Source organism: Schistocerca serialis, chromosome 6, assembly GCF_023864345.2.
Source record: "Schistocerca serialis cubense isolate TAMUIC-IGC-003099 chromosome 6, iqSchSeri2.2, whole genome shotgun sequence".
Taxonomy (NCBI): Eukaryota; Metazoa; Arthropoda; class Insecta; order Orthoptera; family Acrididae; genus Schistocerca; species Schistocerca serialis.
The window spans coordinates 753,197,858-753,210,681 of record NC_064643.1 but is presented as its reverse complement, the minus strand read 5'-3'; the positions used below and the strand labels follow the sequence as shown (position 1 = coordinate 753,210,681).

General features: G+C 39.4%; 1 protein-coding gene and 1 non-coding gene across 2 annotated transcripts in view; one reads left to right on the top strand and one right to left on the bottom strand.

Annotated features, from left to right (window-relative positions):
- The window catches only part of LOC126483933 (frizzled-7), a 141,750-nt gene that overhangs the window by 86,227 nt on the left and 42,699 nt on the right, over window positions 1-12,824 (top strand). The window lies entirely within an intron of this gene.
- Window positions 2,727-2,799, bottom strand: Trnaa-cgc (transfer RNA alanine (anticodon CGC)). The gene has a single exon. It is a non-coding gene; the product is annotated as a tRNA-Ala (tRNA).

Below are 12,824 nucleotides of genomic sequence, written 5' to 3'. Positions count from 1 at the left end.
AACTCGCTAAAATGGAACATGCACCAGGCACAATAAAAATGATAATAAAATTAAAACATCGTGGCCACTTCCCTTGTTGCAGCCGTGTCTTCCAAGGTGACACGGCTGCAACAAGGGAAGTAGCCACGATGTTTTAATTTTATTATCATTTTTATTGTGCCTGGTGCATGTTCCATTTTAGCGAGTTTTAACAGGTTCTTTTACTTTTTATTATTCTGATGATGGAAGCTTGACTTCCGAAACGCGTCAATCTTAGTGTTTTATACTGTAAACAAGTGGTTGACCCGTTATATTTTTTAACATTTACAAAATTTATGTCGTGCGTTTATTCCTGTTAATGTGATATGATTGAGATATTGATTTATTTATGAAATAATTGCCAAACTATGGATCCAAAGAGCTGGAATACGAATGCTGATCAGTCCTATGACGTTTTTGGTGTCATCAACCATTGTTACTTAATATGAAAAGTGCTAACTTGCACCGTGGTTTAGAGTTAAACTGTACGACTCTCAATAAATGACTCTCTTACTGGCTGGAGGAAGGCAAGGACATAGGCCATAGAACCTTGGCTTTTAAATCACTGTGCTGTTGGATCTAACCTTCCGGTTAGTGATAGATTTATCGTTTAAGGATTATGTTATCTGTCGTGTAGCAGATAGTTGTAGCCTGAGCTGTAGACCTGGCTGAAGTGTGTGACCGCACGAAAACTGGGGAATGTATCCGCGCAGATAAGTTTGTGCAGACAAATCGTAGCTTGTGGACCGGTCGTAACACAGTTCTGTAAGGGGGAGGGGGGGGGGGTGCGTTAGAGATGAGTTGTAGCCAAACGAATACCGCCGAGTAACCGGTCTGAGCCCCTTTACTGGCTCTTAGCAAAAGGGAAAAAAGAAACGCAATGGGGCCGGCCGCGGCCGCTGCGGCCCTGAAGACGTGGTGCGGCGGCGTATCCAGGCCACGCCGGCCTGGAGCTGGAGCGCGTCAAGGCCGCGCGCGGCTCCAGGGCGTTGACTCGGCTCTGCCCGCGCCCCAGGGGGAGGCCGGAGACGACGAAGCGGAAACGCGCGCGTGGTGGACTGCGCGTCTCTGCGGCCGCTGCCGTCGCGTGCTTAATTGCAATCACAGTGTGCAGCGGTTGTAGGCGCTAAACAACAAACAGTGGTGAGTCAAACCGCCCACCCAAGTGTGGCGAACTTCATGCTACCCACACCGATGAAAGGGAGCGGTGCTCACCAGGTTACGAATAGGGCACTGTTCATCGACACAGAGTTGCCCCTTCCGGTGAGGATTGGAAAAGGGCACAGGTCATTCACGTTTTCAAGAAGGGTTGTCAAACAGATGTGCAGAACTATAGACCTAGATCTCTAACGTCGATCAGTTGTAGAATTTTGGAACACGTATTATGTTCGAGTATAATGACCTTTCTGGAGACTAGAAATCTACTCTGTAGGAATCAGCGTGGGTTTCGAAAAAGACGATCGTGTGAAACCCAGCTCGCGCTATTTGTCCACGAGACTCAGAGGGCCATAGACACGGGTTCACAGGTAGATGCCGTGTTTCTTGACTTCCGCAAGGCGTTCGATACAGTTCCTCACAGTCGTTCAATGAACAAAGTAAGAGCATATGGACTATCAGACCAATTGTGTAATTGGATTGAAGAGTTCCTAGATAACAGAACGCAGAAGGTCATTCTCAATGGAGAGAAGTCTTCCGAAGTAAGAGTGATTTCAGGTGTGCCGCAGGAGAGTGTCGTAGGACCGTTGCTATTCACAATATACATAAATGACCTTGTGGATGACATCGGAAGTTCACTGAGGTTTTTTGCAGATGATGCTGTGGTGTATCGAGAGGTTGTAACAATGGAAAATTGTACTGAAATGGAGGAGGATCTGCAGCGAATTGACGCATGGTGCAGGGAATGACAATTGAATCTCAATGTAGACAAGTGTAATGTGCTGCGAATACATAGAAAGATAGATCCCTTATCATTTAGCTACAAAATAGCAGGTCAGCAACTAGAAGCAGTTAATTCCATAAACTATCTGGGAGTACGCATTAGGAGTGATTTAAAATGAAATGATCATATAAAGTTGATCGTCGGTAAAGCAGATGCCAGACTGAGATTCATTGGAAGAATCCTAAGGAAATGCAATCCGAAAACAAGGAAGTAGGTTACAGTACGCTTGCTCGCCCACTGCTTGAATACTGTTCTGCAGTGTGGGATCCGCACCAGACAGGATTGATAGAAGAGAGAGAAAAGATCCAACGGAGAGCAGCGCGCTTCGTTACAGGGTCATTTAGTAATCGCGAAAGCGTTACGGAGATGATAGATAAACTCCAGTGGAAGACTCTACAGGAGAGACGCTAAGTAGCTCGGTACGGGCTTTTGTTGAAATTTCGAGAACATACCTTCACCGAGGAGTCAAGCAGTATCTTCCTCCCTCCTACGTATATCTCGCGAAGAGACCATGAGGATAAAATCAGAGAGATTAGAGCCCACACAGAAGCATACCGACAATCCTTCTTTCCACGAACAATACGAGACTGGAATAGAAGGAGGAGGAGCTTAGTGTTTAACGTCCCGTCGACAACGAGGTCATTAGAGACGGAGCGCAAGCTCGGGTGAGGGAAGGATGGGGAAGGAAATCGGCCGTGCCCTTTCAAAGGAACCATCCCGGCATTTGCCTGAAGCGATTTAGGGAAATCACAGAAAACCTAAATCAGGATGGCGGGAGACGGGATTGAACCGTCGTCCTCCCGAATGCGAGTCCAGTGTGCTAACCACTGCACCACCTCGCTCGGTAGGAATAGAAGGGAGAACCGACAGAGGTACTCAAGGTACCCTCCGCCACACACCGTCAGGTGGCTTGCGGAGTATGGATGTAGATGTAGATCATCCATCAGTACGAGGTGTGGCTATAAAGTAACGGGACTGATCTTGTCACAGAGTAAGTACGGGTGCGCCAGAGATAAACGACCAAGAGCTGGTGAAGCCTTCTCCAGTGCTCTCTATACAACTTGTCCGCAGCTCGTGGTCTAGTGGCTAGCTAGCCTTGCTGCCTCTGGATCACGGGGTCCCGGGTTCGATTCCTGGCCAGGTCGGGGACTGGGTCTTTGTGTTGTCCGCATCATTTCATCATCGTTCATGAAAGTGGAGGGTCTGCACTGTGTAAAGATTGGGAATTTGCACGGACGCTGATAATCGTGTAGTTGAGCGCCCCACAAACCAAATATCATCATTATCATCTACACAGCGTGGATGTAGAAGTCTGGTCTCTGAGTATAGAACTGCAGCGTGACTGCAGATTCATGTGAATTGCATGGTCTGCCATTTTGTAGTTTGGTAAACAAATTTCCATCTGTCTGTACTTGACAAAAACTTGCAGACTGATTTCTTGTGCCGGCCGTTGTGGCAGAGCGGTTCAAGGCGCTTCAGTCCGGAACCGCGCTGCTGCTACGGTCGCAGGTTCGAATCCTGCCTCGGGCATGGATGTGTGTGCTGTCCTTAGTTAGGTTTAAGTAGTTCTAAGTCTAGGGGACTGATGAACTCAGATGTTAAGTTCCATAGTGCTCAGAGCCATTTTGATTTCTTATTTTGAACTTTATGTGAACATGCGATGTAATAGGCTGATGTGGGAGCAGAATCGAAAAATATTTTCTTCCCGTGTTCTAGTGACATTTTGTAGCAGCCATGTTGTAGTTTGGCAAGAAACGAAATACGAGCATCTGTGGCTGGCAAGATCAGACAGCTGACGTTCAACATCCAGGTAGTATAGAGATTACTGGCCTTCTCAGTCGAATGCGACATCTCTGGCGTCTCTTGGCAAATCAGTGTGGTCGTGGACTTCGCTTGTGACGGAGCTGTTATCTTCCTTTTCGGGAAAAATGTTAAATGTAATAATAGTGCCAGAAATGGTCGTGTTGTTTGACATGAAACTTGGAAAAATCGCTACGGAAAGCTATCTTTTAATAAAAGAAGCGTATGGCGGAGACTGTTTATCACGTACGCGAGTTTTTTGAGTGCTTCGAGCGTTTCCAGGATGGCCCAGATGGTGTTGAAGAAGACTCACGCACGGGACGCCCTTCAACAGCTCATACGGATGAAAATATCGAAAAAGTAGGTAATCTGGTTAGATCTGACCGTCGGTTGAGTATCCGATCGATAGTTGAAGTTTGTAACCTCCCCACCGCAATTTTTAAAGAAAGAAAATTTGACAATACTTAATAGAAATGTGGAGCCAAGTGTAACCTCCCTACAAAAATTTTAAAAGAAAAGGACGATACTAATTAGAAATGCTGATGGACATGACTCTATGCGCAACCTGCCCACAATCAAATGTACTGACAATGGCAACAAAAATGTGAAATTCGCAATCTGACTCAAATATAAATCCTTCAAAAAATTAAAGTCCATTCAGTGACAAGAAAATTCAATTAAACCGAAATATTGGTCTTTGGCCCTGTGTAAAACAATCAGAATTAAAGTCTTACCTCAGAATAAATGGATGTCACATATCTGCTCTTGTTGTTGCGCACCGCTTGGAGGAACTGCATTGCAAATAATAATATTCTCTTTTTTTGTGATTTTAGTGGAATTTTTCTTCAAAAGAAGTGGAATGAAATGGGAAGTGCAACGAAATCTTGAGTTCAATAAAAAAAAATTAAATTTTTGAGAAAATGCTTTTGAAATAAAAAATTATTATTGGGAGACTTGTTGGAGAATAATTACAATAAATAAAATTTTTCATTATCTAATGATTATATTAATTAACAGTATACCTTATTCCTCATCTTGACCATTGTTGCCGACCGCCTACATCTCACAACCGCACTGGGCTGCTACTACTGACCGACCGCTCTGCATGACGACTACAGACTGAGTACTGCTCTCAACTAGCCAGAGCTACAGACTCGCAACGACTGAACTGACAGACTCGCAACGACAGACTGACTGCTACTCTGCATAGCGACAACTAACTCGCAAAGACTACTACTGACTGAGAACCGCTCGCAACACTCGCGCGGTCAAGCGCATACTCTCTGGTCACAGATGCTACAATGCCTCGCCATCGCTGCTGCGTTACATACGTGTTTCATAACCCTCCACTCGGGGGGCAAAAATTTGGCAGCGATGGTGAGTCATTTGGACTTGCCAAGCGCGGCAAAATTTTTCTTTAATTAACAAAATCCTACAACTTACAGAATATTTAAATGTTGTGCACACGCACTAAGTACAAAATATATCAGACAAGGACAAAATGTGAATACTAAACATAGTAGCAAATCAGAAAAAAGTATATACAAACTTTTTGACAGATAAAGTGCACAGGCACTGAAAAATTTTTTAGCATATGCAGAACAAATAAACAGACTGGCAAGAATAATTAGATGTAGTACATAAAGTAAATGTTGTGCACACGCACTAAGTACAAAATATATCAGACAAAGACAAAATGTGAGTACAAAACATAGTAGCAAATCAGAAAAGTATATACAAATTATTTGACAGATAACAAAGTGCACAGGCACTGAAAAAAATTCTTTAGCATATTCACAACAAATAAACATAATGGCAAAAAAAATCATGTCCAAAGTGCACATGCACTGAAAAATGTCTTTAGTATTTTCACAACAAATAAACATAATGGCAAACATCATGTCGACCAGTGACATAAGTGTACTCACACTGGAGTTTAGCGAATCGAAAAATGTATAACCTATGAACATAAATGATGTTACCAAAAAAAATTTTTCTTTATGTGACAAGAATCAGGATAGGAAAGGGAAGGATTGCATCATGGTTGTAGCACTTTAGATTGCACACAGCTGCTCTGAAAGTCCATATCTTTCCACAGTAGTACAACACCAAGTGACACAACTTGAAGTTCTTTTCCCATCAGAATTTATCAGTGTAGCCAAGACACTGAACTGTCGTAGTAATGTTCCATGTTTTCATTTTGGCAGTACATTAGGTACACCAAACAGTGGGACCATAATAATGTCTTCATCGCTCATGGTGGTGGACAGCATGTCGTGTCAACACCACACTCTTACAAGGCACACCAACGTAGAATTAGTGCAAAACCAAATATAGTGCTCCATGATCACTGGGATAAACAGGACAAATGGACATTGCAGTAATTCAGGGTAGTCAGCTTATGAGGTGAAGGACATCAAGTCACATAATATTGACAATTACAGTCTTCATTGATAGTTCGTGGCATTCATAGCCCAGTTATTGAACATTTCTGTACCAAGTATGTAGTATTACAGAAAAATGTTCATTAATTGTTTTACATAGAATCAGTAGCCTTCTTTTCCTGGTTACAAAGCATTATGAAATAATCGCATTCTTTTCAGTTACAGAGTATAATCAAGAATCATTAACCTTCTCCTAATTACAGTTAATTAATCATTTGTCTTTAATTAATCATTTGTCTAATTACAGTTAATTAATCATTTGTATAATTACAGTTAATTAATCATTTGCCGTTAATTAATCATTTGTCTAATTACAGTTAATTAATCATTTGTCGTTAATTAATCATTTGTCTAATTACAGTTAATTAATTAATCATTTGTCATTTCAATATACTAAGAATTATTAGCCTTAATTAATTACAAAGCATTATTAAACAGTACCATAGTTAATTAATTATGTGTCATTCCAATCTATTAAGAATCATTAGTCTTTTCCTAATTACAAAGCATTATGAAACAGTCACATTCATTTCCAACAACAAAGTATCAACATTGAAAACAAGAGTTAATTAATGGCATAATTAATAACAATTTCGTTGATTGACATTAATTATTGGCACTCAGTGGCCATCAAGTATTGAATAGAATAAAACATAGTTCATCATTCAGTATTATTCAGATCATTACAAAGTCATTATTAAAAATCAGTTAATTACAGTCAAATCATTAGTAATCACAGGCATTACAATAAACAGTGGCAGTTATTAGCTAGTGACAAAGCATTATTTTGAATATAGTCTCATTAAGAGGTCATTACTCGAGTGACATGCTATTCAGAGTTGATCAGTATTATTCAGAATTATCATAAACTAGTGACATTATGTGGGACTGGTAATACATTTTTTTGGTAGCAATGCATTGCGTTGGGATCGATAATTAATTGCTGAGGCATAATACTTTTTGCTTTTGACCTATTGCTGCAAATGAGGATAGGTAACGTCATTCGTCATGAGTCAGCTGTAGCAAGATTATGTAACAAGGCAGTACATGTGATCACATTTATAAATGATAAACACAAATGGGTAAAAAATATAAAAATGCAAGTACTAGAACAGGTATAATAAGTAACAGGTTTAGTAAGTGTCATGAAAAACTTCTCCTGGAAAAAATACAAAAACGGATTATTGACCTGAAAGAAGAAACGCACACTATGCTGAAAAGTAGTGAACTTCGAATTAACAAGTAGTGAAATGTGTATAAAATGTGTTCCATAGCTGTCCTTTCCAAAACTTTCCGTCATCCTACTATGCAATGTAACACCTGCTGTCAAAGCAAACCGCAACAAATACTTAAATAACTACGTAGCATAAAGAAAAAAACTTCATTATCCATATCATCATAACTTCACCATTATCATCACCTGTAAAGAAAAACTTCATTATTCATAATACCATTTCCTTCATCATTATTCATCAGTATTCACTATCATCTGCAAAAAATCACTTCATTACTCATTACCTAACTATTCCTTATCTCTAGCATATTTCATCACTAAAACTAAGATGTGTAGTTCTCTCTGACAGCCTGCATCAATCACCTTGTATTCTGAAAGAAAAAATTAGTTAAGACTGCTATTCTGTGATGAGTATAGTATAGTCTTGTTAATCCTGATCCCTTTACTCTCCCTCATAAAGTTATTGCATCTCCTTTCGTTTATTCCGTAGGTGAAATTCCCATTTATGTTAAATTTATTTCTTAGAATCATCATTCCTTTCTGAAATTGATGAACAAAGATTAATGTCTTGCATTTAAATCCTATACCCACTAAATAATGACTGGTTTATGGTGACACAATTAACCATACAGCATAACATGACAGAAAACGTAATATGTCCAAGACATTGACAGTGTTCGGATGCGAAAAAATGTACACAGAATAATACAATGCAGTAGCAAAAAAAAAATGTGAAACAGTCACGATGTTGAGATGTCATAAGGCAAAAAAAAAATGTCAAAGTCGACTGGTGTGTGTTATATCTTAACTATTTCATAGTGCATACAAACAAAACTGGAGTACAGTCATATACACAAAAAATGGAAAATGTGCACGGTCTGATGTGTAACGACAAGAAAGCGACCTGCTAACCTTACCTTGCCGGGCACTTGCCAAGAAAAAATACGATAATCATCAATAAGTAGTCACATAAATATAATTGCAGAAATAGTCGTAAATGTGTAAATTCATCTGGAAAAATATGCACGGTCTGATGTGTAACGACAAGAAAAGCGACCTGCTAACCTTACCTTGCCGGGCACTTGCCAAGAAAAAAAATACGATAATCATGAATAATTAGTCAGGTGAATTAATTGCATTAGTAAATGGCATCATAGTGTGTTGAATCATACAGTGGTTTCACTCAATAAACGGTTTAATGTTTGAGATATGGTGATTGCCTTTCGATTTTCTGGTTCTCAAAGTTTCGACGTGTACAACATTGGGGTGAGGGATATTGCGAATCCGATACGGACCTGCGTATAGAAGTTCAAATTTACTGCACTTACCTTTTAATTTGCTGGATAAATAGTGTGTACGTACTAATATCTTCTGTCCAACGTGAAAGTCGCGGCGTGTACAAACCTGTTTTTGCTGTCTTCTCCGGCGCTCTGCGGCACGTTTGATGTTGTTCAGCGCAATGTCAATTATTTCGTGGTGTCGTAGGCGACGATTTTTGGGGAATTCTATTAATTCTTTAATTTTGTTCGGTGGTTCAACGTTTTTCAGTATAACAGTCGGAGATAGCATAGTGGATTCATTTGGAATGGAATTAATTACATCTTGGAATGAGAGTATGTGTGTATCCCAATCAATATGTCTTTTGTGGCAGTATATTCTGCACAGCTTACCAATTTCCTTCATTAATCTTTCACAAGGGTTCGAAGAAGCGTGGTACTTGGATATATAGATCGGAGAAATGTTTCTAGCTCGTAACATGCGTGTCCATACACTACTACGAAATTGAGATCCATTATCAGAAATTACTTTCATTACATGCCCTACATGAAATAGAAAATGTTTTACAAATGCTTTCGAAACAGTTTTAGCAGTAGCTTTGCGTAACGGAGTGAAAGTAACAAATGTTGAAGTGAGTTCAACAGCGACAAAGATGTAGCAAAAACATGGTAGTGAGGTCGGACATGTTCTTTTGTGTTCCGATTCTACTTTGTTACTATCCGTAATAGTTTGCACGTGTCAAAATTAATCATTTGCTGAAAAACATTTGTTTGTGTTTTGTGAGTGTCGTAAATTGGTAGTGACAGCAGAAGACAACACAGCTGACGGACAGAAGCATTAGCTCGTGCAGCTGACCAAAGCATGTGAAAGAAAAAAAAGAATACTATGTCTCGTAATGACGACGAAATGAAATTTTCAAATGCAACTTGTTGAATGTACATGACGCTGAAATTTGCTTTGCAGAAGTTGGTTGCGATGTCTTGCTGATTGTTGCCGAGAGAACGCGATAGTGCGTCTGCTATAACATTTTGTGTGCCGGGAATATGAACAATCGTAAAATTAACTTCTTGTAAATATAGTTTCCATCTACTTAATCTTTCGTGAGTAAATTTAGCTGAAAGCAAAAAATTGTATAGCTCTATGGTCTGTGTAAACGGTGGTATGTCTGCCATAAAGAAAGTGCGGAAATCTCGTAAAAGCCCAGACAACGCATAATGTTTCCAATTCTGTAACAGAGTAATTTCGCTCAGCAGGTGACAGAATGCGGCTTGCAAATGCGATGTTTTTGATTACTATTGAACCATCTTCTTCAATTTCCTGGAAAATGTGTACGCCTAAAGCGGTGTTAGAACTGTCGGTGGCAATGGAAAAATTTCTAGTAAGATCTGGGTGCGATAATAGTGGAGCATTCAACAAAGCATGCTTCAAATAACATTCTCGTGAGCAAAATTCTGCTTGTCAAAAGTAATGTTTGCGTTACTGTAGTATGCAATCTGTGCTGTATCTGGTTAAATTCTATCGTACGTGTTATTATTTACGGGAGAATGTTGTGGCATATCCACTGTATGAACTGTTCTGTTATTTCATACTGACGTGTTACGCTATGGATGACACCTATTGTCTGGATCATTCATGATAATGTGTTGTTGCTAATGTTCTTGCTGCTGAAAAGATCGACTGTTATTAAATGTACGCTGAAAATTGTGCTCATCATTTTTACGTCTGTCATGATAGTAATTTCTATACGGCGCATAGCGATGCGAGTTGAAATAGTGTGTTGTCTGTACGTAGTTATTTCTTTGCTGCCATGCGTTACTATTTGTTGGGGCTGGGACTATACATGCACGCGGCGAAACATTAAAGTTTGGTTGACCTTGTAGACTGCATTGTTGGTTAGGTATGCTAAGCGGCTGACTTTCATGCTATTGTGGTGAAAAACATCTATTGTTACCAAAAAATGCGTTTGCTGTTAATTTTACTTTTACACATACTGATGATTACGATTTTATCTGTAATTAAAATTACGGCGGTACTGGAGTGCCTACTGAAAATTGTCACATTCGGTAAAAGATTTGTCGTATCCGGTTTTCATTACATACGTTTCTTAATACTAGGTAGAGCAATAGTTAAAGAGCAGTTTGGATAGATATAAAGGATAGTAGAAGAAAAGGCAGCAGTGCAGAAAACTAAAGATGAAACAGCACTACTACAGCTCGGGGCCCTATGCTCGCTACGGCACATATTCATTAAAGCGTAATGAATCCCCTGAGGTCATTTACACACTGCAAATAAATTTCAGCTTTTGTGTTATAGGCAATGGCGGTACAAATTCAGAAATAAATTGCTGTCTGCATGCTAATTCTAGTTTCTTCATTATAGGCAATGCTGTTGTAAATACAAAAATAAATTGTCGCATCTGGTTCAAAGCTAGCTTCTGCATTACAGGCAATAGCGGTGAATGTACAAAGATAAATTGTCGTATACAGTGCAAAGCGTGTGCCTGTACGCTGTCATTATTAAATTCCTTACATTTTCTTACAAATGCAAACTGCTTATTATCAACGTTCTCGTCACTGAATTTGAGAACACGTTCGGGTTTGTGTGTGAATCTGTTCGTCTCTGTCATTTCGGTTTTCAAGTTGCGTAGCTTTTCAGATTTTAATTCGCGTGGCTTTTCGGATTTTAAGTCGCGTAGTTGCTGTAAATTGCTCACATTATACACGCTGCGTGAGTCTGACAAATGTTCATAAAGTGGCGTCTGTTGTGGTATGTTATTAACTGACATGTTTTTCATTTCTGTTACTTCTTGTTGTAAATTTGATAACTTCCGACGTAACGCGTTGTTAGATGAATCGATTTCATTAATTGTCTGCTGTAAATTTTGAAATTCAGGCGTTTGGATAAATGAAACCGGTGCAGTATCGTCTGATTTATTGTCATTAGTATTTTCGATAACATCAATACGACTGGCCAATTCATCACATTTTTCAGTCAGTATTTTAACCTGATCATCGGTTTTAGAATCAGACGCATTAATCTGTTTTTGCAACTTGCGCGTAGTTTCGCTCAGTTTTTTAACATCACCTTTGATAACATCACAATCCTGTGTTAGATCTAACTGTTCGAATCTATCTGTCACTGTTTGAATATTTACTGTGTGTGTATCTGTTTTTGATTTAAGGTCAGAAATTTCATCCCGTAATTCCGCGTTCAATTGTTCTATGGTATTAATTTTGTCGGACACTGTGGTAATATTATTGTCTACATACGTCTTCGCTTTCGCGAATATTTTACGTTTGTCCTCTTGTCTTTGTGCAGTGATTGTTTCCATGACTTGTCGTTTTACTTTGTTTTGATCCTGAATAAATCTGCGGAAACGCGTATCACTGTTCTGTATGTGCTGATTAAAGCGCTCGTTAATCTGAGTGTTCTGCTGTTCGAATTTCGCGTCTATCTTTGCGTCCATAGTGCGCGAAAGTTCTACCGTCATTGCTCTAAACTCGTCCCGTAATTGTGTAGCTTTTTCAGAGCATTGTTTAGCGACTCCGCTAATTTCGTCTCTGAGTGTTTCTGTTGCGGCTGTTTGCATTTCCCTTAATTCTTGCGCAACAGACTTAATTTCTTCGCTATTTTTTGTGAACAAGCCTCAATTTCCACGCGCAACTGTTCCTTAGTGTCATGGCACTGCGCGGCAACGGCTCTAATTTGTTCGCTAAGCTGTTTGAGATTTTCGTCATTATTGTCAAGTTTCTCATTTAAGTGTTTGTTATCTTCCCTAAGTTGTTTGAAATTCTCTTTAAATTGTTTGTTATCTACACTCTGTTGTTTGACCTGTTCACTAAGTTTGTCTTGTTTTTCGTTCTGTTCGTTCCTAAACTGTAGCATTATTGCTATAAATTGATCCAAAGTAACATTACCTACTCCATTATCTGTGCTATTTGATTGTGTACCTGGAATTGTCGCGCTTTGTGTGACCATTTGGTCATTCTGCAATTTACAAAAAGGATTATCAGTCGGACGTACACTGTCACTCACTATTTCGGAATTGAATGAATCCGTCGTACTTTGTGTATCCTGTTCATTTTCATTAGACAAATTTGTCTGTTCATTA